This window comes from Oryctolagus cuniculus, chromosome 9 (genome assembly GCF_964237555.1).
Source record: "Oryctolagus cuniculus chromosome 9, mOryCun1.1, whole genome shotgun sequence".
Taxonomy (NCBI): Eukaryota; Metazoa; Chordata; class Mammalia; order Lagomorpha; family Leporidae; genus Oryctolagus; species Oryctolagus cuniculus.
This window is the reverse complement of record NC_091440.1, coordinates 126,791,293-126,818,191: the sequence shown is the minus strand read 5'-3', so window position 1 is coordinate 126,818,191 and position 26,899 is coordinate 126,791,293. Positions and strand designations below refer to the sequence as shown.

The 26,899-nt window shown below is 48.7% G+C and overlaps 1 long non-coding RNA gene across 3 annotated transcripts; it reads right to left on the bottom strand.

Moving 5' to 3' along the window:
* Positions 1–5,597: 5,597 nt before the first annotated feature.
* On the bottom strand, positions 5,598–26,885 carry LOC108176983 (uncharacterized). Of its 3 annotated transcripts, none has more exons than XR_007921072.2 (3): positions 26,288–26,885; positions 22,554–25,036; positions 5,598–9,082 (listed from the first exon to the last, which is right to left on the bottom strand). It is a non-coding gene; the product is annotated as an uncharacterized lncRNA (long non-coding RNA). The 3 variants fall into 3 exon arrangements; XR_011379049.1 differs by lacking the exon at positions 5,598–9,082 and adding an exon at positions 9,098–9,491; XR_001793692.3 differs by lacking the exon at positions 5,598–9,082 and adding an exon at positions 9,539–17,037.
* Between the last annotated feature and the right edge of the window lie 14 nt (positions 26,886–26,899).

Genomic DNA, 26,899 nt, shown 5'->3' with positions numbered 1-26,899 from the left:
ACTCATTTTAATTTGGTAAAGAGGTTTTTTTTTTTTCATTTCTCAGGAGAAGTTGGCAAAGCCTTGGGAATGGGCAAGAGAGGTGGTGACGGGCCCTTTAGAGCCGCACTGGGGTTGACCAGAAGGATGCCGGGATAATCCCATTCTGTGGAGTGTGCATCGTGCCTGGTCTTTAACAAGGCCGTTTTATAAATCCGTAGTGACAGTTTCACTCTTTGTATTGCACAGTACAACGACTAATGCTCAAAACAGAACACAAACTAGAAGATGGGAAGATACAAAAGACCAAGCTGATCATGATGCAAATGTTTCTTACCCATAGCAGAATGAAAGACTTCTGTTCCTGGTGTTTGGGAAAAAAAATGTTGTCCCATGGAGAATATAAATGTCTGGAAATCAGCTTCATGTTTGAACCAGTTTTAACACTTTATTGGATTTTCCTCATTCATCAGTTAAGTAAAATATTTGATAGGCATTTGTTTTGTCTTTGCACCGGAATTATTTTGTCATTGTGAAAATTGTTTTTAGTGTAGCTTTATTCTGGAAGATCTTTAAAATTTATTAATGCTTTTCCTATCATGTAGGAAATAGAATACAGTGGATTTTAATGTAGTAACTTTATTTGATTTTGAAGAGTTTTGCAGTGTGTTAGGGTTTTCATGAAACAGCTCAGTGTACAGCCAGTCACCCCCTGGGAGGGGGCGACCCTAACCGGTAAGCACACAGGATTTCAGACTGGAGTGTTCCTGCTCCGCCTGTTCTGAGCTCTGTGCTTCTGGGTTACTTAATCCCTTTGTGTTTCGTTTCATGTTTAGTATAAGTCTGATGTGGAAATTAATTCTAAAAAATACGTGCACTTGAGACAGTGACCCTCTGCTGTGTTTTGAATTAAGTTATTCTCAAAAGCAGTAGAGTCTTCAGAAGCATCCGAGAGGCCCATAGATGTGGAACGCTCGGTGTGGTTGCAGAGAGAGCAAATCGTAAAATGGTGTGCGCAGCCTCGCCCGACCAGGGCTGGGGGAGCGTGTGTGCCTGAATTAGACTCCGGGGCCTGGGGTGGGGTCAGGCAGTCACTGGGGTTCTTCACTGAGGCCAGATTCCGGCTCTCCCCCGTGACAGCTCTGCAGTGTGTCACCTCAGCTAGTCTGATTTCCGAGCATTCTCCGTGTGTATTCCTGGGTAGGCTGGGTCCCAGGGGACACTTGCCAGGATTCTGAAGGTTAGAAGACAGAGGAGAGACAGCGGCTGTTCTGTAAATGACACACCTTGCTGCTGACTCTCCCTGCTGGAGACATTGGGGTGATGCTCTACCTGTCCCCCAGTCTCCCTCGTGACAGATACTCTGGCCTCTGCCAAGTACCCTCTTCCCACATCATCCCGCGGAAAAGATGCAGGTGTTACTCTGTCTTCATGCGGTTGCAACTTCTTTGTAAGCAGAGCTGATTTTGCCTTGTTAAATCATGAAGATCCAGTGCCAGGCACAAGTGCACAGCCCTGCAGACACTGCTAACCCAGCCCTCTTAATTGCCTGAATCAGTCCCCTGTAGCAAATCCCTTCCTCTGTATGTATATGTGTATGCATATGTGTATGAACACACACACACGGACTTGCAGAAATTCATCGAACATGGAATTAAAAGATACTTTTATTTTGGTCTAAATTTTTTTTAGATGTACGTATGGTGTTTTCATAATATGCATTTCCATGAACTCTTTGAAGACTACTCATATACATAGCTTTCAATTTTCTGAACAAGAATAAACTTCCCTTTTAATTCCATGTTCTTTGACATTTCTGAAGTATAGGGATGTGTGTGTGTGTGCATTTCCTGGTGATTCTCTTTTCCTGTTGAATCGTGAAAGATACAGAATTTGGTATCAGGAGTGGGGAAACTAGGAAGACCTTGTTCAATTACTTATCAATGCACGGCTCCGCCTGTATCACCTAAGAATGTATTGTGAGCATCTTGTTCCCTGTGAGTCAGTCGTGCGTTCCCAATGGCTACATATGCCCTTGTGTTCTCTTCCAAACTGAACAGAGTGCCTGTTCCGAGCAGCTTGCTGCCAGTGACAGGATCATAGCCAACATTTCTCTCCATAGCCTCTCTCTGCATGCTTTTCTGATAGTAGTCCCGGGACATTCTCCCAGAAGAAGTTTTTAACCAATTTACAGGCACAGTTAATTTTTAATTCTTTATCAGAAGAGTTGTTGGAGTTTACTCTGCTCCCAGGTGTGTGTAAGGATGTATCCTTCAGAGCTCCCTGGATCTGTTACATCACTGCAGTCCCGAGTGGGCGTCAGTGACTTACTCTGGGGGCTCAATGAGACGGAGTGTTGCTTTTAGAGATTTCTAATAACCAGTGTTACACTATGAAGTCTTCAGACCAGTTCTCCATGTCACATTTTTAGATGCTTTGCCTTGATGACTAAAGCCAGGACCTTGGCTCCACCTCTGGGCTCCTGCCCAGGTCCAGGCAGCCCTGTGGGGACATCTCTGACCTCTGCAGGCTGCACTGCCAAGGGGGTTTTCCGGAAGCAGCTCGCCTGAATGCTGCTGATACTAAGTGCTGAAGCAATGGGCGATCTGTAGCAGGACGTCCCTGCTGACGCTGGGAGCACGCACTGCTGAGAGCCTGAATTCAAGCCCCCAGCACCCACTCTGAGCGATCCGCGCGCATTAAGTATCTGCCGGAGGACGCAGAGAAGGACGCGGAGAAGATTTGGAGAGCTCCTTCCAGATGGTAGGGCTCATGCCACTGTTTATTTTTCTTCCTGTTTCAAGGAATGTTCCCACAGAACAGACTTGGCGGTGATGAGGGGACCCAGTAGGAAGCAATCCATTTTGATTACGCATTCTAAACACCCATGAGAGTCTTTTCCCCCTCGTGTTCTCTCCCCCCTGGAAAAACGTGATTATGAAAGTCACTCCTCTGCAGGCATGGCCTTGACCCATGACCTGTGACCCATGGCCTTCCACCTTCAAGTCTGCTTCCCTGGTTCTCGGTTCAGAACCTGTGTCTCCTTTCTGTCCATGTCCACTTGCTGGGAGTTTCATTTGGGCAATAGCAGTGTTTCCATGGATGGTTTCAGTGAATGAGCTGCTAGTCTCAGTGGGAATGTTAGATCGAGGGACTTGAGAGGATTTTACCTGGCTTGAAGATCAGAGAGAATCCTGGAGCTGGTAGCCTGCACACTAATTAGAATAGTGCATTGATGACAGAGTGGCGTTCAGATAACTTCATTTCAGAAATGTGAGACAGAGGGGGTTTTTGCAAGTGAGATTTATGTAAAAGACTTGGGAAGTGTCCCACTTCTAGGATTTTGGATGTGTGGCTGCTAATTAGTCAGATAAATATCAGGGCAGATCACTGTGTGGATGGGTTTCCGTGCTGGCAGTCACAGAAGCCAAAGTGCCTCTTCATATTAACAAGAAAAGTGCCTTTGTCCTTTGGAGTTTTGGGTTTCCCTAAAAATGTCTACTGCCTTATCGAAACTATCCATCCATAAATGAAGTGCTGGTCACCCCCAACAGCTTTCCTACTGAGCCGTGCCTTTATTGTCTGTCGGCAATATAGATCATTTTTAAGAGAAAATTTGGTTCATAAAAATCAAGGGGGCCTGTCTTCCTCGGACGTGCCGTGCCAGGCAGCACACAGTCAGCTCTGAGATGAGGCGGCTTGTCTGTCCCAGGTCTTGGTGTCTCGTAGGAGATGAGCATTGAACCCTTTGGGATTCAGATCTAGGAACATTTTAAAAGCGAGACGTGGGCTGGAAGATGGGAATGATTTGAGACAAAGAGAGCTGGAGGTTTTTCTGCCTGGAGGTTAACTGACCATCAGTCATAGGGAAGGCACTTTTGGAGTGTCTAGGGTACACTGCTTGCCTCAGACCCCTAGTTCTGCTAGACACGTGGAGGTCATTCTCGTTCAGCTCTGTCATTTTATAGGTAAGGAAAGGGCACTTTGGCCCTTTGTCTTCTAACCCAAGAAGCTGAGCATAGCCTAGGGTCTCCTAGGTGGCCTGGGAAGACACAGTCTACAAGGGATCTTCCAAATGTCCATGGAAAATGTGGATTATGCAAAAACCATCCATGGATTTCCAAAACAAACAGAAACGATCAGTAGCAAAATCAACCTGGCTTGTACATCCCATTCCCCACTTGCACTTTTTCATGCTCTCATGGCGTGGCGAGCTGGAGGATCCTGGGAGAGGGCAGCCTCCAGCTGAGTGTCCCCTGGCGAGCCTTCCGCTGGCCGGTAGAACAGTGCAGCAACAGTTCCCCGCCGGAGACCTGGGCCACTGCTCTGCCGGAGCTCACCAACTCAGGGCGGCTCAGCAGACTCGTTTCTTCAGAACGTGTGGGCACTGGCGTCCAGATCTGAGGGCAGTGGTGTGGCCTCGTGGTTTAACTAGAAAGATGTATTCTATTGCGGCACCATCAACCGCTGCCCTGGCGCCATACATGCGATGGTGCCGAGTGAACGCATGAGCGTGGTTTTAGAAGCGTGAGCCTTTGTGGGGCAGAGAAGTCCACAGACAGGGAGCAAAACTGTTTTCCTCACCTGCAGACCAGGGTTCCCTCACCTCTCGGTCTCCAGAGCTTTTTGGAATATGTACCTCTGCACTGCTCTTTTAGCCTGCACCTCATATTTTTAGCATGCATCTCTGTTGTGTGTCTGTTTTTCTATTCATGAAATGCATATAATCTCCTAATATGTAATGTGCCTAGGAAATAGAAATTTAAAATACTGACAGTGTGCTGGGTTCAGTGTTCCCCTCTGCTCCTGACTCGAGCTTCCTGCCCACACACACCCTATCGGATAGTGGTGATGATTCAAGTAAGTGGGCTCCTGCCGACTACTTGGGAGACCTGGGGTGAGTTCTCAGCTCTGTTTGGCTCTCTCCAGGAGCAGTTGCAAGCATTTGAGGGGCGAATGATCAAATGCAAGCTCACATTCTAATTCTGACTCTGCCTCTGTGTTTCAAATTCTCTCTCTCTCTCTGCCTCCCTCCCTCCCCCTCCCCCTCCTTTCCCCTCCCTTTTGTCTCCTCTTTTCCCCTCTCCCCTCCCCTTTCCCCATTCCCTCATCCCTCCCCTTTGCCTCCTCTTTCTCTTCCCCTCCTCCCTCCCTCTCTCCCATGTTAGAGTTCCTGACTCAAGTTCTGGCTACTTCACTTGTGACCCAGCTTCCTGCTAATGCACTCTGGAGGCAGGAGATAATGACTCAGCTACTTGAATCTCTGCCACCAGGTGGGAGATGAATTCCTGGCTCCTGGCCCAGTACGAACTGTTGTGGGCATTTGTGGAGTGAACCCAGGTTTGGAAGACCTCTCTTTGTGTATCTCCCTTTCTCTTTGTGTCATTCTTCCTTTCAAATAGATAAATAGGTGATAGATAGATAGAGAGGTCCACCAATTTCTTCCTGCACAAAATGAGATGAATAAAATCCACACTAAAAAATGATTTCTAGCCGTATCTGGACTGTGTTAATGACACCTCACTTTCATTTCCAATCTCATCAGAATATTCTGCTTCCTAAATGTTAATACTAAATCATAATACCAATCTTCAGTAAGACATATTAAGTAATAAGGGAATGAAAGCATAATAAAATATGTATTATACAAGGGGCACTGCAAAACATTTATAGGAACAATGAAGTTAAAAGATGCAAAAATTGTTTGAAATCCGTGCGTAGCTGTTTCCTAATAGACATTTACCCTGAGCTTTCTGAAGGCCCTGGGGCGTCCCCAGCCACACACACAAACAGCCACACACACAGAGGCAGCTGTGTGGAGCTGCTCCGGGGTGTGTTTAAGTATTGTGTCGCAGGCCGTGGCTGGATGTAGAGCGTCTTTCTTCACTGTACATTCTGCGATTCCTTTTCTATCAGCTTTAGCTGCTCAGGGCTGTTTACCTGGAAAGTCTAAATCTGTAGTTGCTCTTTCCTTTACTGGGTGTTAATTTTTACGATTGGAAAAGATGCTAAGGTCATCACAGAGAACTCCTGGGTTGCAGAAGAGCCGTCCCTGTTGGCCCAGCCTAGCACCGGGTAGCTTCCATCTTGGTCACAGGAATCCACCGCCCAGCCAGCGGGGCAACCTCTCAGTCTGCTGTTGGCTCTGTGGTCAGGGGAACCTGGAATGTCCAGTAACAGTACCAACTTCCAGTCCCGTGACCTGATATTGTGATGATTTCTCTCTTGGAACCCACAGCCTTCAACCTCCACCACTTAAAGTTGCAGAGGTGCATGGAAAAACTCTGTGAGTGGCCCAGCAGGCGTAGTAACCAGAGGAACTTTTCTCACTTCAACTCACTGGTTCTTGGTCACCTCTATTCTGGCTGCAGGGGAGATACCATATACTCTTCCCTAAATGAAAGAAGAAACTGAATTCTGGATGACGGAACCAGATCTTGATGTTACTGTGTAAGACAGAGTTAAATTCTCATTGTCCTGTTGTTTGTTCATGAATATAAAAATATAACTGGTTTCAGTCTACAGGTTAAAAATTCCTCATCCAGAATGCCTGAGACAAGTGGTTTGGATTTTCTCAGATTTTGGAATCTTTACTGATGTAATTAGTTGTCTCGGGGGATGTTTCCCAAGTCTAAACACAAAATCTGTTCATGTCTCACGTGCACCTTACACACACAGCCTGAAGGTAACTTTATACAGTATGTTTGGTGCATTTACGTCTTGACTGTGATGCATCAGAAGGGGTCTGACGTGGAATTTTCCACTGTGGCATCGTGGAGCTGCTCAAAAGCTTTCAGATGCTCAACCTGCACTAACGTTCACCCTCCGACTGTGTCACTGCTCTTGTGTGTTCTGGTAGTTGTTTTTATGAATGCCTTAGAAATGTCTGTATAATCAGTCAAGAGAGAGATTGTTCTTGATTTTGTTTAAATTTCTTGCCTTTTCCTCCAGCAATGGCTAAGACCTCTGACTCAACGTCCAAGTGCACTGAAGGGTGAGGACCATCCAAGGAGGGTGTTCTGGACTCTGTGGTCCTGGCTGTGGTGCTCCTAAGTGCCGAGCGGGAGGCTGAGAGCCAGACCTGGCAGGAGAAGATGGTGCTGCTGGCCAGCAGTGCAGGCATCTCTTGGATCCGGACCTGCAAGTGTTAGAGACGTGGCAAGCTGTACTCATCTCAGCCACAGGAGAGCCCTGCCACTGCCTGGTGGGGAAGCCCTGCTAGGGTGAGGCAGGCGGGAAATCCACAGGAAGCGATCACGCAGGTGCACCCTTCTCTTGCCCATCAGTAGTCCAGCCTCCCTCCAGCGCCCCCTCTAGATCAACAGAGAAACTGCAGGCAAAACAGGTGTGGTTTGCAGAGTCCCAGTCCTGGCGGCACACACTTGAGTACGGAAGGGAGAGTTTAGAGCTTTCTGGATTGTAAGGCCGGGGCACATCTGCTCTTACATCCCAGAGTGAGTCCTAGAAGTCGTTAGGACGTGGTTTCGATTTCTTAGCTCTTAGTGTTGTTTGGGAAAGACAGCTTTGCTCTGACTGTTGGATTCCATTCTGCTCTGAGCTCGGTCTGATGCTGATAGCTCCACTATGCGGGTGGAGCTGACTGCCTGAACCTCTTGCCAGATTCCCTTCTGGTGCAAACTCAGCCCATCACAGCCTCCCCCTCCCCTCTTTCCCATTTTCTCTGACTCATCAGAATGCCCCTCTTCAAAAATATTTTTCTCTTGGGTCTGCCATCTCCTGTGTTGGGCGGTGTGTCTCCGCTCAGCATGCTGTTAGAGTGACAGGTGCATTGCTTCCTTCCTCTTGCATGTCCATGCACTCTTATCCACACCGGCACTCACAGGCACACACACAGGCAGTGAGAATTCAGCCTCCAGACTTCGGAGCTCGTACCCATACCGATTCCCCACAATGTCACTCTTCTCTTTGACACCAAGAACAACCCCACTTACATCACTTCAATTGCCCAAGCGCTTTCACGTATCCTGCTGTAGGTCGCCAATCTGACTCCTCTGGGAAGGAGGACAGCTCATATCATTTTCCCTTTGTTACAAGAGAGGATACTTGGCTTAGAGTGTCTCCTAATAGAAGAAGGAAAACATTGCCGAAGGCAGTGCCTCACAAGCTGATGAGTCTGTCTTCAGCCAGGGCACTTCCGGTTGGCACTCATTGCATGAGCATTTAAAATCAGTCCTGCCCCACAGTGCCCGTGTCTCTCTTGCTTCCACGGCCTGTGTACCGTGGTGCACTGGTGGGGCTTTGGTGCTTTCTGTTCCCGGAGGGGCCTGGGCAAGGATGCAGATGTCTTGCCTGAGTGCTTCTGAGTTTGAAACGTTTCAGACCCAGCCAAGGTCATTATCAGCAATCAAGGCAGAGTGAAATGTGTGTTGACTCTGCTTGTAGGAAACGCTAATGTCTTTAAGGTTTGCTGCCCACAGCACTCATCAGTGTGTTTATGTTGTTGTTCTTTGTCTCTTTTCTCTCCTTTCATTATTTGGGGGATTCTGTAGTCTGAATGTGTGTTTCCTCCATGCCCATGCCCACCCCTCCTTCATATGTTGAAACCCAACTTCTTAGTTATTGGTGTTAAGACGTGGGGCCTTGGGGAGGTGATTATATCACCAGGACTCCATTCTCCCTGGTGACACCAGCCCCTGACAACACAGGCTGGAAGGTCACAGCCAGCAGGGCACTATCTTGTGAGCAGCATCCAATCTGCTGGTGCCTTGATCTTGCCGTTCTTGACCTGTGGAACCACGAGCATGAGTTTTTACTGCTTATAGTTTCCTCAGTCTATGGTGTTTTTCTTATAGCAGTCCAAATGGACCAAGACACAGGACATGTCTTTTGGAACATTTGGAATTACATTTGCAAGAGAAAAACACGAAATGGCAGGTCGTACTCTGTGTTGCCCTGGATCACCCCAGCGCTAGGACAGTGCAGCCACTCATCACCTAGGAACATCCTGAAAATCTGTTTCAGATCCACGATCTAAGGGGTGGGAGCTCCGCATCGCTCCACATCTTCTCTCTTCCTGGTCAGTGAGTGGGTGGTTGGTTTGCAGCATCAGTTCCAGCCCAAGTTGTAAGCAGTGAGTTGGCACCTGGGAAAAACAAGACCATAGGGAAGTGCGGATGCTGGGAAGCCGTACGACGAGAGGAGTGTAGCCAAGGGCATCACCCTTCTGTGCCTCCATGGACAAGGTGAGCGCACGGCGGGGCCTGCAGTACGGGCCGCGGAGCCTGGCATCTCACGGCCGTGTTCATCGTGTTGTGTCAGGTGCCCGTGTGTCTGGGCCCTGTGGAAGTGAGGAATTCCTTGGGACCACAGAAATTTTTACAATAGCCTAAGAAGTGTTTCTTGCAGAATGGGTTAAACTTGGTTTGGGGTAATGAAGGCCCATGATGAGAGTGATGGATGCCTCCTCCAGGGGCTGTCACGGCCGCCAGCAGCGAGCCGTGGCGGATCAGAGCCACAGGTCTGCTCAGAATTTTGACATCTTCACTAGCGATCTGGAAGAGGGAGTCAATGACTCATTAATGAAATCCACAGATGAAGTGAAATGATTGATCGGGTGCAAGAAAGCAAAGAAATTAGTGATATTAGCAAAATGAGATGCAACTTATGGGAAACACTTGCTCATCCTTGCAACAGAAAATCACTGACTGAGCCTCATTTAATGAGAGCACTAAGGCCAGAAATGCCTCCCCTGCAGACGCCCGGGGGTGATGCCTGGGCGGGTTAGACGGCCAGGACGCCGAGCCTGCAGACCAGAGCTACCCTCTGGGAAGCGCTCGTGAGCTGCCCCCAGTCCTGACACCCAGCCAGAGCCTCCGAAACCCATTCTGCCTCTGCCTGGGGCTGGGCCTGTCCTCTGGCTTCTATCTCAGGCTGGGCAGGGGCCCCAGATGGGCTTCCCATTACTGCTCCAGGCAAGGCAAAGTCAGTGGAATCCAAGACAGCTCCGTCAAGGGCCAGTACCGAGGCCATAATCGGAGGTGTGGATCCTGCAGCCGAACACGGATTGGTAGTGTTCCAGCTTGGGCCGGGAAGTGTTGCGTCCCTCTCTGGCCTGCACCTCCGTTCTAAGACAGGTGTGTACCCTCCTCACAGCCCTGCTGCTCATGGCGTCCAGCACCACATGGCTGTCACTGGGCCTCCTGAGGCTTTCAAAGCTCACTCTGGGGCATCCAGATGCCAGCCGGTAGTGGCCCATGGCCTCCTGCAGCACTGTGTGGGATTGACCCATGCCAGGGTCCACCCGGGAACGCCTGTGAGGGGAAGAGGCCTGGTTGCATTCATCTGGGTTCTCCAGCTCTGTGCCCAGGGTCTGGCTGCACTCCTTCCTCTCAGTCCCTTTCCTGAACCATCTTCAGAATGAGCTTAACAAACTGGGAACCATCTTCTGAGGGCGGGGAGCTCAGGGCTGTGGGGCTAACAACCCTTTCTGCCTTGAGAGTGATGGCCTGTCTCTCCATCACGTCGCACCATCCCACATTATCTCACCTTTGGGGTGTAAGCCCTGAAAAAAAACAAAATGGACTATTTGCATTTGAGAGCTCCAAAGCCCATTAAAGGAGAATTTTCTTAGCCCATCCAGAGTTTTTTAAGTGTGTAGTTATGCAATATTTGGATGAGTTGTGCATTGCCAGGTGAAGCCAGAGGTGAACTGTTGCATGGTAGTTAGGTCACCACAGGAGAGCTGGCAATGGCAGGCAGAGCCTTCAAGGCTGTGTACATTCTAAATGAGAAAGGATCTGAGAGGCTGTGGCCCTGGGTGGGTCCCCTGGGCCCAGACTTCCTCAAGGCCAAGGTCCAGTGATCGCTTGCCCTGACGTGGAGGACCCGGATCCTGACAGCTTCCCTCCCAGCACATCCCCAGCCACTGTAGGGCAGGCCCCCTACCCTGGCTCTCTTGAGACCCCTGAGTCCCGGGCACCCAGCCCTTCCTGCTCCGTGGCCTTCCAAGGCCTGGTTCCAGGGTGCAGCCCCTGGAGCTTACAGCTTGCTGACAACTCCCAGCATGAGTTTTATTTTTTAAATTAGTTTATTTGAGTGAGTGAGAGATGTTCCATCCACTGCTCCAGTCACCCGACCCCCAGCTGAAGCTGAGAGCCAGGAACTCAATCCAGGTCTTCCACGTGGGTGGCAGGGGCACAACCCTGTGAGCCTTCAGCTGCTGCCTCGCAGGGTGTGAGTTAGCAGGAAGCGGGAGCCAGAACCCCTGTGTGTCAGTGTTGGCGGCTGCCTCGGTCCAGCAGCCCAGAGACAAGAGCTGCCCTCGGCTCACCCCGCAGCCTCTGCTCCTGTGGTCTCCGACCCGGAGCCTCCACCCTGGCCAGGCTGGAGCCGGCTCCTCTGATCCCCGCCCCCCACGCCGGTCTCCCCCTCGCAGCCATCACAGCGTGGCCGCTGAGTTCCATTCCACGTCACCCTCAATTAACCTGACAGCGTGCAGTCCTCCCAGGCCCCTCTGGGGAGCAAGCGCAGAGCACGCTTGGGGTGGGAAACCGCACCAGGCTTTTATGTCCCTGGCTCTTGTGCAGGTAGATCTCTCAGAAAACTGCTGCTTTATTGTTTCCAGGCACGGAGCTCACACGGCCCCAGCCCAGGCCTGGGAGGCTTTGTCAGCCCATCCGTCCGTCAGCTTTTACGGGGTGACGACCCCTAAGAAACGTGCATGCCTCTCAGTAGAGGGGAACGTTTATTGGCATGGTCCAAGCAAACAGCAGATCTTCATGGCTGGATATTACCTTGCGATGTTTTTTGTGCAGATAAAAATAACAGGGAACTGGATTGCAACCGAAATAAACAGACCATGTGTTTGTGTGTGCAGGCACGCACTGGATAGGAGCACAACTGAATGCATGGGGGAATTTTCCAAAGGAAATTAAAATGTAGTTCCTGTCAACTTTCCTCAGCAAAGCCATTCTTTCCTCTCTAGAAGCTGGACGATCTACAGTCTGGAGGTATTACCGCCTTCACTGGACTGATGGGGTGTTGGGTATTTCTCTATATACAAATGAATCGCGTGGCTGCCTTTTTGCCTTTTTTTTTTTTTTTTTTTTTTTTTGATCCCTACAACATTTGAGTCTCATCAGTTATCAGGACAACAACACTGACATTTGACTGAAAGATAAGAAGGCACTTTGAGGTCCGAGTGTATTTTATAATACTTAATGAGCTGAGCGCTGTTATTTCATGGGATTATATTATTCACTACATGATCTAGAGAGAGCATGGGCAGGCTTACCCTTGTAAAAATCCGAGTCATCCACTGGAGTCTGATTTTCAGATAAAGAATAAACATTCCATGGAAGAGACTTAGAGTAAAATTTCATGTGAAAATTTAACTGGCCGCTTCTTTTCTCCCAACGCTAGCAAGATACCAGTTCCACTGGAATGCTTCTGGGGTGTGGATCCACAGCAGTGCCCCCCAGAAAACGGCCCTGCTCCTGGGAGGGGACAGCTCTGTGGCCCAGTGGGTCCAGCTGTTGCCTGCATCCTTGTTTGAGTCCTGGCTTTCTAGAAGGTTCCTAAGAATTTTCTAGATATAAAACCATGTAATCTGCTGATGAAGACACTTTGCACCCTTTCTACAGCATATTCGTGCTGTTTCTCTCTGAGGCCTCACTGCACTGAACAGGAGGGTGAGAGAGAGAAGCTGGGAACACAGCATGCCCGATTGGTACCCACTCTTAGGAAGGAAATCATCCTTTATGCTTAGAGGAGGATGCTGAGAGCTGTGTTAGTGGAGGCCTACCTGATCAAGTTGGGGAAGTTTCCTTTCATTTGGAGTTTATTGACAATTTTTTTTTACCTTGAATGACTTAAAATTTTCAATGATTTGTTCTGCGTCTCTGAAATTATTGTGTTTTTCTTCTTTTATGTTAGTACAGTGATTAAATTAACCAAGTAATTGGTTTTTCACATTAGACCCACTTTTTATCTAGAATATGTATTACACGATCATATTTTACTTTCTTACGTATGGATAACATTTCTTTTAAAACGTCTCCCTTGGGGGCTGCCATCACGGCACAGAGTTAAGCCGCTGTCTGTGATGCCAGTATCCCACCAAGTGCCAGCGGCTCCACTTCTGATCCAGCTCCCTGCTAATGTGCCTGTGAAGGCAGCAGCAGATTGCTGAACCCCTGGGCCACTGTCACCCACCTGGGAGACCCAGTGGAATTCCAGGCTCCTGACTTTGGCCTGGCCCAGCCCTGTTCATTATGGACTTCAGGGGGAATGAACCAAATGTTTCTCCCTCACTTCCTTTAACTCTGCCTTTTAAATAAATAAACAAATCTTTTTAAAAATCTTACTGGAAATTTTTGCATCTGTGTTCAAGTGAGATTTTGGTTTCTAATTATCTTTAAATAAACTTTTTTTAAAAGTTTTTAAAATTTATTTGAAAGGCAGAGTTAGAGAGAGAGAGAGAGAAATCCATCTTCTATCTGCTCGTTCACTTCCCAAATGGCAGCAAAGGTCAGAGCTGGGCCAATCCAAAGCCAGGAGCCAGGAGCTTCTTCCAGGTCTCCCACATGGGTGCAGGGGTCCCAGCACTTGGCTGTCTTCCACTGCCTTCCCAGGCTCATAGCAGAGATCTAGATTGGAAGTAGAGCAGCTGGGACTTGAACCAGCACCCATGTAGGATGCTGGCACTGCAGTCAGCAGTGCTACACTGTGCTACAGCGCCAGTCCCTCTAATTTTTTTTTCCATGTAATAGCTCTGATTTTGATAATGTAAAATCCTGGTCTTAAAGGCTAGTTGATGAGTTTACCTCCCTCTTCTGTGTTGTGAAATATTTTATATGGGGTTGCTGTTGTAATGTTATAATAAATCTTTTTTTTTTTAAATTTTTTCATTTACTTCAGAGGTAAAGTTACAGACAGAGAGAAGGAGAGACTGAGAGATGTCTTCTATCCTCTGGTTCACTTCCCAAATGGCCGCAATGGCTGGAGCTGGGCCGATCCAAAGGCAGGAGCCAGGAGTTTCCTTCAGGTCTCTCACGTGGGTGCAGGGGCCCAAGGACTTGGGCCATCCTCTGCTGCTTTCCCAGTCCATTAGCAAGGAGCTGGATCAGAAGAGGAGCAGCTGGGACTCAAACCAGCACCTGTACAGGATGCTGGTGCTGCAGGCAGAGGCTTAACCTCTGTGCTGCAGTGCCAGCTCCTCTATAAATCTTATCTATAAGATTTACAACATCATCTATTATAAGTAATATAAATATATAAATATCTGTGTGATATATAATGTATAGTATAAAATTCTGTATTATGTTCCTTTCTTTCCCCGCAGAAACCTTTTAAGGAATACAAACATGCTTTTCATAAATACAACTTTAGGAACATACTGATTCTTCCTACCATACCCATCCTCCCACCACCGCTCCCAACCCCTCTTCCCTCTCCTATCCCATTCTTATTTTTACTAAGATCTATTTTCAATTAACTTTATATACATACAATTAACTCTATCTGTATTATGTTCTTAGAATTATATCTGCAAAGCACATTGAATCTGTTAAAAACTAATTAAAATTTAAAAATAATAATATAAATATTCTATTTCTATTTCTATAAATATTATATTTCTATAAATATTTGATGGAATTCACTAGTAAAGTCCTCTGGGTTTCGAGTTTTCTATATAGGAATATTTTAAATTCAATTCAGTCTTCAGATTATTTCAATATACTTCTTTGATTTCTGCTCTTTTTTCTCATTTCTTTTTATCTATCTGTCTGTGGCTTACTTTGCTAATGAGATTGGCTCACGAGCTCTCAGGACAAGTGAGCAGACACATTGTGAGTCTGTTTTTGGGTGGTTTCTTTACAGCAAGTCGAGATGCGGGCTCTGTGTGCCACGAGACATCCTGAGGCTGGGCCTGGGGAACTCCTGGGGGGCACAGACCTTGCTTGGAAGATTCTCAAGATCTTCTGTGGGCTTTCCCTTTGCTCTCCAAGTGGGCTCATACCGAGTCAGTCTTTACAGAAGTGCACCAAGTATGGACCTAGGAAAGAAGCCTTGTCCCATGCCAGGCGTCCTCTGTTCTCCTTGTTGAGCTAGCCGGAATCAGCAGCCAGGTTCTTTGCTGAACCTTTCCCTCCACATGTTGGAGCCAGACCTTGGGCTTGGACTTGGGTGGAACTGGTCATCCTAGGGTCCATCTTGTCACTTCGCTTTCCTTAGCTTTGACACATATTGCTAATCAAACACAGTATATTTTTTTCTGTTCTGTACAGTGTTCCAAATAACCACATCAATAGAAAATATTGGCTGAAGAAAATGAGCATTGACTATGCACTAGATGCTCTTTGAAGCACTTTACTGGCATGGATGTTCTTACATCAGCTGAAGCTTCCCAAGCTCCCAAGCTGGTCAGCGGCTCTTCTGAGGTTCGCTCCCCAGCCGCCTGGCCACAGAGCCCTGTGCTCTCATCCTGTGCTTTCGGTCCTCTGGTCCGTACGCAGGAGCTGTGGGCACCCAGAGCTGTGCCTTGTAAACAGGTCAGTAAAATATGGCAGTACTTCTAGAAAGCACGTATAAATGGCGACGCTCTGCTGCCTTAGCCCAGCCCCTGCTGTACTCTCCGAACTCCCTGAAAATAAAGGGTTAATGTTGAACCTGCCAACAGCTGCCCAAGGTCTAAGGCGGGGCTCCATTCTGATTGGTCCAGCCTTGACCAACGCCCTTGCCCTGAGTGGCTGGATAAGGAATTTTCAGTGTCACCCCTGGTTGTGACCTGTTTAGACCCCGACTCTAGGAATATAGAGTATTGACATTATTTACGCCGAATAATTGTTAAAGTAGTATTAATTAATTCACAAGTTATGCTATCATACATGAAACCAGACCACAATATGGAAGAAAACATTTTGAAGATAAACATGGCAACACGAATGCTTTCTAATGGGCTTTTGTCCTTTTTCTAAACCCTTTCCTCCTCACTAGGCCAAAGCAAACTTCCCCTGATGTTGCTTTCCTACTCCTTACGGGTGACAGAATCTGTTTGAGCCAATCACGTGACTGCAGATTCCTCCACGGGACACAGTCTCGTCTCAGGACTTTGCTTTCCAGTGCAGCTTCCCCGTGGCACCTTCCATCGCAGGTGAGCAGGTGCTGGGTGTCTGTGATGCACCTGAAATGCGGTCGCCCAGCACAGAGATGCTGAGCCCATCCCGGCCCTGGGACAGCAAGCCGTGTCCTGGAGGTGAGTGTGCAGCCCCCCAGTCTGGCCCATGTGCCCACACCCCCAGCGCCCGTTCTGTTCCAAGACACTTTGGTCTCAGGACTCGGATTCTCGGGCTCTCACATTTGAGTGACCACTGACGTTTTGCCTCCTGCCGACTCTGGCTGCCTGCCCACATTCTGCCTTAATCCCTCCATTCCTTTGTGTGCCGCAGCCTCTGTCTGGTGACGGCTCCCACCACGGACCCAGCCAGGCCAGGATTCCGTGTCTGCCAGGCTCTGTGGGGCAGGGCTGGCATTTTCTAATCTGGTTTCTTCTGAGATGAAACTTTAGATACTGAACAGCCTCTGCTGAGTTCAGTTAAAGTCCGCAAATTAAAGCTGCACAGACAGCTTTTAAAAGGGTCAAGTTCATTTTGACATTCAAGCAACAAGGTTATATGAAAAGCTAACTATTCCACAAGAGTTAGGAAAACAAAACATTTCTCTGCGGAATTGTTCTTCGTCTACACTGGAAGAGTAAAGAGATTAGATCTTAAATGATAGCTCATAGGTTAGACACAAAAGAAGCCTAAAGAAGAGAAACTCAGATACTGTGAATGTCCTTGTTTGCAGGTTTGGGAAGATTTGCAGTAGCTTCATTTTACTTATTTTTTTTTTTAAAGATTTTTGCTTGTTTTGCTTGTTTGTTTGAAAGAGGGAGGGAGAGACACAAAGAGATTTTCCATCTGCTAGTTCACTCCCCGGGTGTCTGCAATAGTCAGACCTGAGCCAGGGCACAGCCAGGAGCCAGGAGCTTCATCCTGCAGGAGCTCAAATACCTGGGCCACCTCCAGCTGCTTTTCCTAGGCCGTGAGCAGGGAGCTGGATTGGAAATGAGCACCCGGACATGAATCAGGCTCATAAGGGATGCCGGCGTCGCAGGTGGTGGCCTTATCCACTGTATTACTACGCCGGCCCCTAGGTGTGTTTTAAAGGCAGAGTGACAGAGAAGGGAAGAGGCAGAGGGAGGGAGGGAGGGAGGGAGAGAGAGAGAGGGAGAGAGAGGGAGAGAGAGAGAGAGAGAGAGAGAGAGAGAGAGATCGATCTTCCATCCAGTGGTTCACTCTGTAAATGGCTGCAATGGCCAGGGCTGGGCCAGACTGAAGCCAGGAACCCAGAACTCCACCCAGGTCTCCCACACGGTGCAGGGGCCGAAGCACTTGGGCCACATTCCGCTGGCTTCCCAGGCTCCTTAGCAGGGCTCAGGCGGTTGCTCTGACATGGAACGCCATGTGGCTAACGGGTTAGCCCCCTGCGCCACAACACTGGTCCTGGAGGCTGTGGGGAGCTCCATCCAGGAGGTGGGAAACCAGGTGGACCTGGCTCTAAATCTGAATTCCGAGCTAACATCTACAACGCCGTGAGAGAAGCAACCATGTAGAAGCGAAGCCCATGGGGGTGGGAACCTTCTTCTGCCAAGGGCCTTTTGGGTATTTATTAGCATCATTTGTGGGTCACACAAAATTATCTAAAAATGAGCCTGCTATGGATTTCATGAATTTCAAGTCCCGCCTGCAGTTGCCTTGGCAGGAGCGGAGGGAATCACTCCTCCGTGGACCGGAAGTGTCCTCCCCTCCCCCAACTCCACCCCATCGCCAGGGCTCAGGGTCGCATGCCTCTAGGGGTGGGTTTATTCAGTTTCATTCAGTGCTTTATGCAGTTCTACAAATGTGTCATTTTCTATTTTTAAGCTTTGCAGATAATTGTAATCTACATTTGAATAGGAAAAGTTAAAAGTGAATGTTCTCTCCTCCTCCAGGACATCCTAAACATCTGCTGGAATCCTATCCTGGATCCCTGGGGAATCTCAGACTCTCACCCCTTCCATCAGGTGGCTGCCTGGCCGTATGCTACGCTGCAGGGCCACACAGGGTAGCGCTGGCCCTGCTCTTCGTAGCTTAAGCCCAGGAGAATGCTTTAGGACAGAGAGTATTTAAAAAGCAGAAAAAACATTTGTAAAACCACAGCCTTATTAACAAAACAGCTGTATTGTTTAGACTTTATGTTTTCATTTTCAGAGGTGGTCAGCATTTATTGCATTTACTAAGTTGCCACATTGCCTTACACGTACCATTTGAGGAAGATAATCTAAGAGAAAAGTTTTTATCTTTCCCCATATTTCTTCTTGGAAACTGCATCATTGTTTTCTTTTGAGTTCTTTTTTTTTTTTTTAATTTATTTATTAATTTGAAAGAGTTACAGAAAAAGAGAGCGAGAGAGAGTGTCTTCATCTGCTGATTTACTCCCCAAATGACTGGGCCTGGGCCTGCCTGAAGCCAGGAGCCAGGAGCTTCTTCTGGGTCTCCCACATGGGTGCAAGAGCCCAAGGACTTGGGCCATCTTCTACTGCTTTCCCAGGCCTTAGCAGAGAGCTGGATGGGAAGTGGAGCAGCCGGGACTCGAACTGGCGCCCATATGGGATGCCGGCGCTGCATGCAGAGGTTTAACCTGCTGTGTCTCAGCACTGGCCCCTTGTGATGAGTTCTTCGAGGAGGAGTTGGTTTGGAAAACCAAGTATATGTTAGTATTAGCACTTCTGGCTTAGTTGCTTCTCATTTCACTGCATCATTGTGTGTGTGTGTGTGTGTGTGTGTGTGTGTGGTGAGAGAGAGAGAGGGCAGCTACCAAACGTGCATGAAACAATTGTACAGCCCAGTGGCTAGCTGCGCATCTGTGCTCCTCCCATTCCATTCAGTGTTCTCAAAATAAGTCCATGAAGTCATTTTTAATTTACATACTATTGTTGCCATGAATTTTTCTTTGTTTTTAAATAAAAGCTGCAGTGAGAGATCATTTACATACTACAGAATTCATCCCTTTGATGTGTGCAATTCAATGGATGTTAGTACTCTCACAGAACTCTGCAACCATCACCACAATCGAATCCTAGAGCGTTTCCGCCTAAAAAGAGCCCGCGTGCTTATTAACAGTCTCTCCCCACTGCCGTCCTCCCAGCCCTGACACCTGGGCATCCCCTTTCTGTCTCCCGAGATTTGTAAGCAGGCGATTTCCAAGGAGGCTTAATCACACAGCACCGTGTTCACCATGTAAATCCCCCTCTATCTCTGCACTTTCATCTGCGATCTTTTCCTTCCCTGGAACGCAGCCGCACAGTCTGCTCCGGGATTGGCTTTCTGATGCGAGCCTCTGGGCTTTTCTCTGTGAACTCTTTCTTTCACCTTTCCTGAGGCCAGCAGGATCCCTGGAAACCGGGCTGGAGCCAGCAGAAGCGGTGGCCGACTGCCCGTTCCTCTTCACTGTCCTTCTTAGGCCCCACCCCTGCAAGCTGGAGGGGGGTGGCAGGGCCCGTCTTTGGTGGCCCCTGGATGCCCACTGGCCTCTCTGGTCCTCACAGAGTGTCAGAGCCTTGCTCAGCAAAAGGGGCCCAGGTGCTGGGCTTCCTCCTCACCTCGTCCTGGCGTGACTTTGCTCTGTGGTTAATCATCTGAGCTAAGGAGGCGAATGTGGCTTTCAATGTTTATTTATTGAATTTTGTTTTCTGGGAGAGAGAACTTCCATCTCTGTCTCACTCCCCAAGTTCCTGCTTCAGACGGGTCTGGATCGTGCTGAAGCCAGGAGCCAGGAATTCCATGTGGATCTCTCCCATGGGTGGCAGGGCCCAAGTACTTGAGCGATCACCTGCTGCCTCCCAGGGTGCACCTTGGCAGGAAGCTGCATCAGAAGCCGAGTGGGGACTCTGAGCCAGACGCTCTGATGAGGGGCGTGGCATGTTAAGTGCTGTCTTAACTGCTCTGCCCCTCTTGTTGCTTTAAGCTGGCTTTGGGTATATGGTCAGAAGAGTTGATTGGAATTACCAGGTCTTCTGTTGTAGCAAGGAAAAGTCCCTCTCACTTTTTGTCATGCCTGCCACATTCCCAGTCACACCCAGAGAGTACTACGGGGGGGGGGGGGGGGGGTCAGTTCACTCTCTCCTGCCTTCACGTTGCTACAGATGGAGCAAAGATGAAATTCCAGGGGCCGGAGTTGTAGCTGAGCAGGTTAAGACGTCACTCTCGATCCTGGTTCAAGTCCCGGCTGCTCTACTTCTGATCCAGCTCCCTGCTAAAACGCCTAGGAAGGCTGTGGAAGATGGCCCAAGTGCTTGTCCCTGCTACATATGTGAGACCCCCCACTTGGAGCTCCTGGCTTTGGCCTGGCCTGGGATTGTCCATCATCACCACTCCCCACTTGGGGAGTGAACCAGTCAACAGAAGAGTACAAGAGACCCTGGAAAATCTATCTGCCACCAGTCAATGGCTTGTATCCCCTTTGGTGAAAAGGACTGAAGAATCGGCCATGCTAGGTTTTCTTTGTCAAGAAATGCGGATTATACCTGGAGATAAGCAGTTGCCCTTAGAAATAATCATCTCTGGGGCCAGTGCTGAGGTGCAGTGGGCAAGCCTCTGCCTGTGGCACCAGAATCCCATATGGGTGCCAGTTCAAGTCCCAGCTGCTTCTCTTTCAATCCAACTCTCTGCTATGGCCTGGGAAAGCAGTTGAAGATGGCCCAAGTGCTTGGGCCCCTGCACCCACGTGGGAGACCCGGAAGAAGCTCCTGGCTTCGGATGGGCCCAATTCCAGCCATTGCAGTTATCTTGGGTGTCAACCAGCAGATGGAAAACCCATCTCTCCCCTTCTCTCCCTCTCTCTCTTCTCTGTCTGTAACTCTGTCAAATAAATAAATAAAGTCTTAAAAAAAAAAAAGTGATCTTCCATCTTTTCTCACTGAGCTACTGGGCCTTCCCTTCTCGTTCCATTGTTCGATTTGTGAGCTAACATAAATGGATAGAAGTCAGTCTCCGCAGACTTGATAGCTTGCTTGTACTCTGAGCCAATTCATTCTGGCTATGCCGAGACCACTGGTCCCCAAGAGTGCACAGACCAGCTGGAAAGACCCCACCTGCGCCCTCACACACGGCCGTGTGCACAGAGAAGCCCACTGCTGGGAAGGACTCCCTTTTCAGCCCAGTGCTCCGCTCTCATCCTCTGGGTATTGTGCATAATCTGGGGACAAGGCGCTGCTCATTTTCATGTCACACTGGTCCAGAAATGACATAGCTGAACCTGCTAACGGGTGGGGGTGGGGGTGGGGGCAGAGTGGACCTCAGGACTTGCTGCGAAGAAGGGAATCCCTTGAACAAAACCATTTTGTAGTTCAATAAAACAAAGAAGTGCAGCATTAAATGAAACACATTAAGACAGAGTGTTACTGTAGAGCACGGGACATAAAACACTAAATATTGATGGTTATAAAAAACAGTTTACATCTCCCGCGCAGACTTTGCGGCTTCCCTCAGTACTGGGGCTCTCTCTCCTACAGCTCTGTTTGTGCTGGGCCTCACTGTTGACACCCTCACAGTCCCACATGCGCTGCTGATGGCAGAAGCCAGCCTCAGACCCGCAGCAGCTCTAGGGGTTGGGGGTCTTGCTCTTTGTTTGCTTTGGTGGGGAGTTGCTTGTTTGTATTTAGTCCTTCGTACAGACTTGAAACAGGGAAAAAGAGGAGAGTTCTGCCTTATAGCCTTGGGAGTGCCTGAGGCTGCTTCTCTTCTCTAGGGTAGCTAGCTAGTGGGCGGGTGGCCTGGCTGTGAGGATACTGCTTGGGACGCCAGCATCTCCTAAGGGTTTTCTAAGTCCCAGCTCTGCTTCTGAGGCCAGATTCCTGCACACGTGCGTCTGGGGAGATAGCACGTGATGGCTGTTGTGGGTGTTTGTTGAGTGAACCACAGGATGAAGGTCTCGGTCTTTTTCTGTCTCTCTTTTAAATCAAGTGAAAAGAAAGAAAAGCTAAAACAAAAACTTGGTATTATAGGAATTTTAAAATTAGAAAGACAGTACTAAAGGGAGTCCTGGGCACAGTCTGATGCCCACGTCGTGAATCCTGGCCCCCTTTTTGCTTCTGGTCTCTCATTCCCCCAGGGTGAGAGGGGACACTGTGGGCCCAAAGCCCCCATCATGAACAGTACTGTCAGACTGCCCAGTGCCACCACCCCAGGTACAGAGACGCTGCTGTGAGGCCGCCTGGCAGCCAGGGGCAGGAGCCCTTTGTGGGTGAGGTCAGTCCTTCACTGCACACACACATGACCAACCCCACACTGAACCTTCAAGTTCAAAACTGCAACACCAATAATATACACCAATATACCGTGTGGGACTCCACTCGTACTGGTTCCCCAGAGCAGGTTGTTGCAGGCTTTGGACGTTCGTAACTTACTCATTAAGCACAGCCATGCTAAAAATTAAGTTCTATAAGCTAAAAACCATGTAAATTAAATTAAAATTAAAGATAATGCTCAAAACTCATCATTTTCTCATTACCTCACTATTAACAGACTCACCATCTCACTTCATCCATCATGTCTGCCTGGTGGGAACCCTGCACAGGGATGTGCTCAGCGTCTCCTCCCGTGTTGGCTTCAGTGACATCAACTGGTAACGGGACATCAGCCAGGCTGTCCAATAGTCACACTGCAGACACAGCCATTGCTCTGGCCCGGGACTTCTGTGTGATATTCTGATTTATGGGAGTATCTTTCTGCTGACCCAGCTGTTACTAGAACTGTTTTATGGGCTATGACAACATTAAACTTCTGATAAATTTCTTCAAAATCTAAAATACATCTAGAACTCATGAATTCAATCTGATGGACTTCTTTCTGAAAAATAATTACATCTTCATACAAATTGCTGTAAGTACAATTTATTTTAAATGTTAATTTGCTCCATATTTCTTCAAAATCTAAAATACGTCTAGAACTCATGGATTGAATCTGATGGACTGCTTTCTGAAAAAAAAAAAGTGACGTCTTCATACAGAGCCTTTTGCTGTAAGTCCAATTTATTTTAAATGTTAATTTGCTCCATGGTTTTTCAGTGCTTCCTCTGACATTTCCTGTGAATTGTGGAGATTGTACAAGACACCAAAAGTAGATTTTTGATTGATATGCAATTAAAATTCCATTCGTATGAAAATAGTGTTCTTGTCTGTCATACATAATAATGTTAACATTTGATGTCTGAGATGGTGGATATTTGCTTTGCGATGTTGTGCCAGTTTCCAAAGATGAAGATTCTAAATTCGTTGAAGAATTCTAAAAGGTCCTTGATCTTGATGCGATTCTGAACATGTGTCCCCAGATATGACATGTTGACATATGGAATGATTTGAAACACCAGGAATTCACGAAATGGCAGGTGCAGGGAGGGCTCTCAGGCCTTCCCCTGAAGCAGGTCCTAAGACCTCTTACTGGAGAAAGAAGAGCTTATTGCAAAGGTGGGGCATGTCCAGAGGAGCCTCCTCGGTGTACTTACCCTTAAGTCTTTGTGTAGTCCCATCCCGTAGTCCCATGATTCTCTGTTGTCCACCAAGCCTAGTACAAAACCTACTCAGTGCAACTGTCTCTTCACTCCTTCATTTCCTCGGGAAGGCTCCCAAGTCACAAACAACTTGGTTTAGAGAGACGTGTACGTTTTTCTCTTCTTACTCTATCATTTGATCCAGAGACCCAGCCAAGAACCAAAAACGGTGGGAAGGAGAAAGCTACTTCCCCTGCCCTACTGCAGGCATTGGTGCATGTGCAGGCTTTTATCTGGTGGTAAGCTGCTCACTAGGCTGACCGCAAGATGCAAGATGACCATTTCTGATACTCCTGAATTTGAAGCCTGGGCAGAACCACAGAGCTGTCCTGCCAGGATGGAAGGGGAGCCAGGTCACCTCCATGAAGAGCCCCTTGTCACTGCTGGGGTTGCAGCTTCGGCTGCCACAGCCACAGCTCTCGGCCAGGTGGCAGCCCAGAGTGCCAAGTGCCAGGCCAGCTTCTCAGAGCACACCGTGCCTAATGTCCCATAGGCCTATCGGGTGGGCAGTAGGGTAACAAGAATTTTCCAATTCTTTCTACTCTTCTGTATTTTCTTCAAAGACAGGCTACACACAAGTACCTACCCCCTAGAGTTTGTTTTTGAATGTAAAGTGTGTTATCAATCCTTTGGCTGACTCTGCACTTTTGTAGCAGAGTGTTCAATCATTTGTATAAAATATCCTGGGACAGGGTCCATCATCAGACTGAAAAAGTCCAGGGGGCAGTACTAAAGCAAAAAAAAATTCAAGGATACTTGAGAAAGCATGGTGAAGATTTCACCCAGGGCCATGATGCCTGATACAGGGCCAACAGCAGGGGGGTCTTGCAGAGGGGAAAGTGCATTCAGTCTGAATACAGCCAAGCCAAGGAGCCTGTCCCGGGATGGACAGCGAGAGGGGACGTCTGGGTTCAGAGGGGGCTCTTCCTGAAGACAGGACCCTGTGGTCAGAGATCCCGGGGAGGGGCGGAGGTGGCAATGAGCAATCTCATCCGATTCCGAGGGTGGTCAGACATCCAGGGTGGGGCTTCTTGCCAAACTGACTTAGCAGGTAAGGGCCGAGGAGAGACGTCTGATGCAAGGGTTGGTTAGGACTGTCAGCAGTAACGTGGAGTGTGTTTCACTAAGATACCTACTTGCCCTTGTTTATTTTCAGTTGTGTCCAAAGCTCTCTCAAGAGTGCAGTTCACTTGCATGTGGGACTTCATCTATGTGAGCCGCAGAGTGGGGATTCTGTGCTTCCTCCTGTTTAACCCACCCCGAGTGGACAGAAGGCATCGGAGCAAGGAGTATTCCTCTGGATACCAGTCCTGTACAAATAATCACAGTCTGCTTTTCCTTCAGGCCCCTTGACGAGCCCGGTGGGTGTTAAGACCCCAGAGGGGATCCTTGGGAACCCCTCTCTGACATGGGTGCTTTCAAGGTCTTCCTGTCATCCAGTGTGCACTCGAATCAGATGACGAAGCTGAGAAGGAAATATGCAAAAAGTTATTGCTTACTAGATGGTCCTTGAGAGGTCTTGAGGTTTTTCATTTGTTCTGTACCGACAAATCCTTTGTAAGATGAAAATATCCTACGTGGAAAATGCATTTAATGCGACTAACCCGCAAAACAGCATAGCTCAGTCCCGGGAGGAGGCGGGAGAGGTGTTTTTGTTGACAATATCATAGGAACTCAACAAAGATGCCACCAAACCTACATGGGGCTTAATCCATCTTTGGGCGCAGACACCTGGACCCACCTTGAGATTCCCTTTCTCTGCTTCCTTCTATTATCTCTGGGGAGGGAGAAGCCTCTATTAATTATAGGTAAGGATTGATATATTGGCCTATTGCACCTGCTCTCATTTCAGTAAGGGTAAAGCCACTATCCTAAAAGTCAGCTTTTAAGATAGAAAGCTTCTGCGGTGTTACACACACACACACACACACACACACACACACACACACACACTTTGTGCAGTTTTCCTGATCCACCCCTAGACTTAGCACTTTGCAGAACAAAGTACGCCCTTTATATAGTTTACCCGAGTTGATGGACAGGTGAAGAGCAAGGGCTGTAGGGTGCTATGTGGGGAAATAGAGACTCAGGTGTGCCTGTGTTCTGCACACTGAAGCTACTCGGGCCAGAAGGCTTTGATGCAAACACCCATGTTCAGGATTTCCAGTCGCAGGTCTCAGGCAGTAATTTTAAGTCACCAAAGAAGGGAAAAGAAATTTGAAAATGGGTGAAATGTATCCAGACTTGGAATAGGTGTGTCTCAGTTCATTGAGTTTTCAACTTCTCAGAGATGTCTTGAAATAATTTTTAAAAAACTTAATAGACTAGAAGCACATGCATGCTTTCTATTTTACGGTTATCTTAGATCAATGAGCTCTTTGAACATTTTGGAAGAATAGGAATAAAATGGTGACTTTTAATTGGAGCTGTCCAATTCCAGGTAATGTCAATGACGCAAATCAGAGGAAATTTACACGGGGCCTGGGAGAATTAAGAAGGTTTTCCAACCTGAGTCAGTTTTTGTAATCATCACTCTGCTGTACCTAATTTAGCTGCGCACTGTAATTAGTCGTTCTAAAAAGAAAACAATCTTTCTTAAAGACGGGAAGTTTAGGAGCCAGGGCCAGAGGCCTCGACCCATGCATTTTTTTTTTTTCTTGGCATCCACTTAGCAGGCGCAGTGCAAAGCCGCCCTCAGCCTGGGAAATAATCTTACCAGACCCAAGGGATCCAGCCGGGAGGAAGAAGTAGTTTGGTGGGCATCGCCCTGGCTTTCTGGAGTTCACCAAACTGTGGACAAACGTTTGCGCTGACAATCAGTCCCCAGAAGCAAAGCCAACACGAAACCCGGGGCTGCTGAGTGCCGCCAAAGACCAGCGGCCGCGAGCTCCTTACCCAGGGCTTGGTGGCAGGCGCCCTCGGCAGCTCCGCCCGGAGCTGGGCGCGCGGGCCGCAGAAACCTGGCGGGGGCAGGCGGAGCCGGCGACGGGGCGGCCGGAGCGCGGGGCTGCGGCGCCGAAAAGCCGGGGTCTTCCCGGGAAGCCGCGGCTGCTCTGCCTCGCCTAGGGCCTGGGGGTCCGGGCTGCGCACCTGCTCCGCGCGCCTGCCGCGGCCCGGGGGCGTCCCCGGAGGTCCTCCCGGCCCGGCGCAGCAGCGGGACCCCGAGTGCCCCTCCTGCCTCCCGGGGCAGTCGCGCCGCGCCCCTGCTGCACCTGCGCGCTCCGACTCCCGCCCGGGCCGCGGGCGCCCGCCGACTCAGCGCGGCTGGGCGCCCAGGCGGGGGCGGAGGGTGCGGGCGTGGGGGGAACCGGTCGCGGGATTGGGCGGG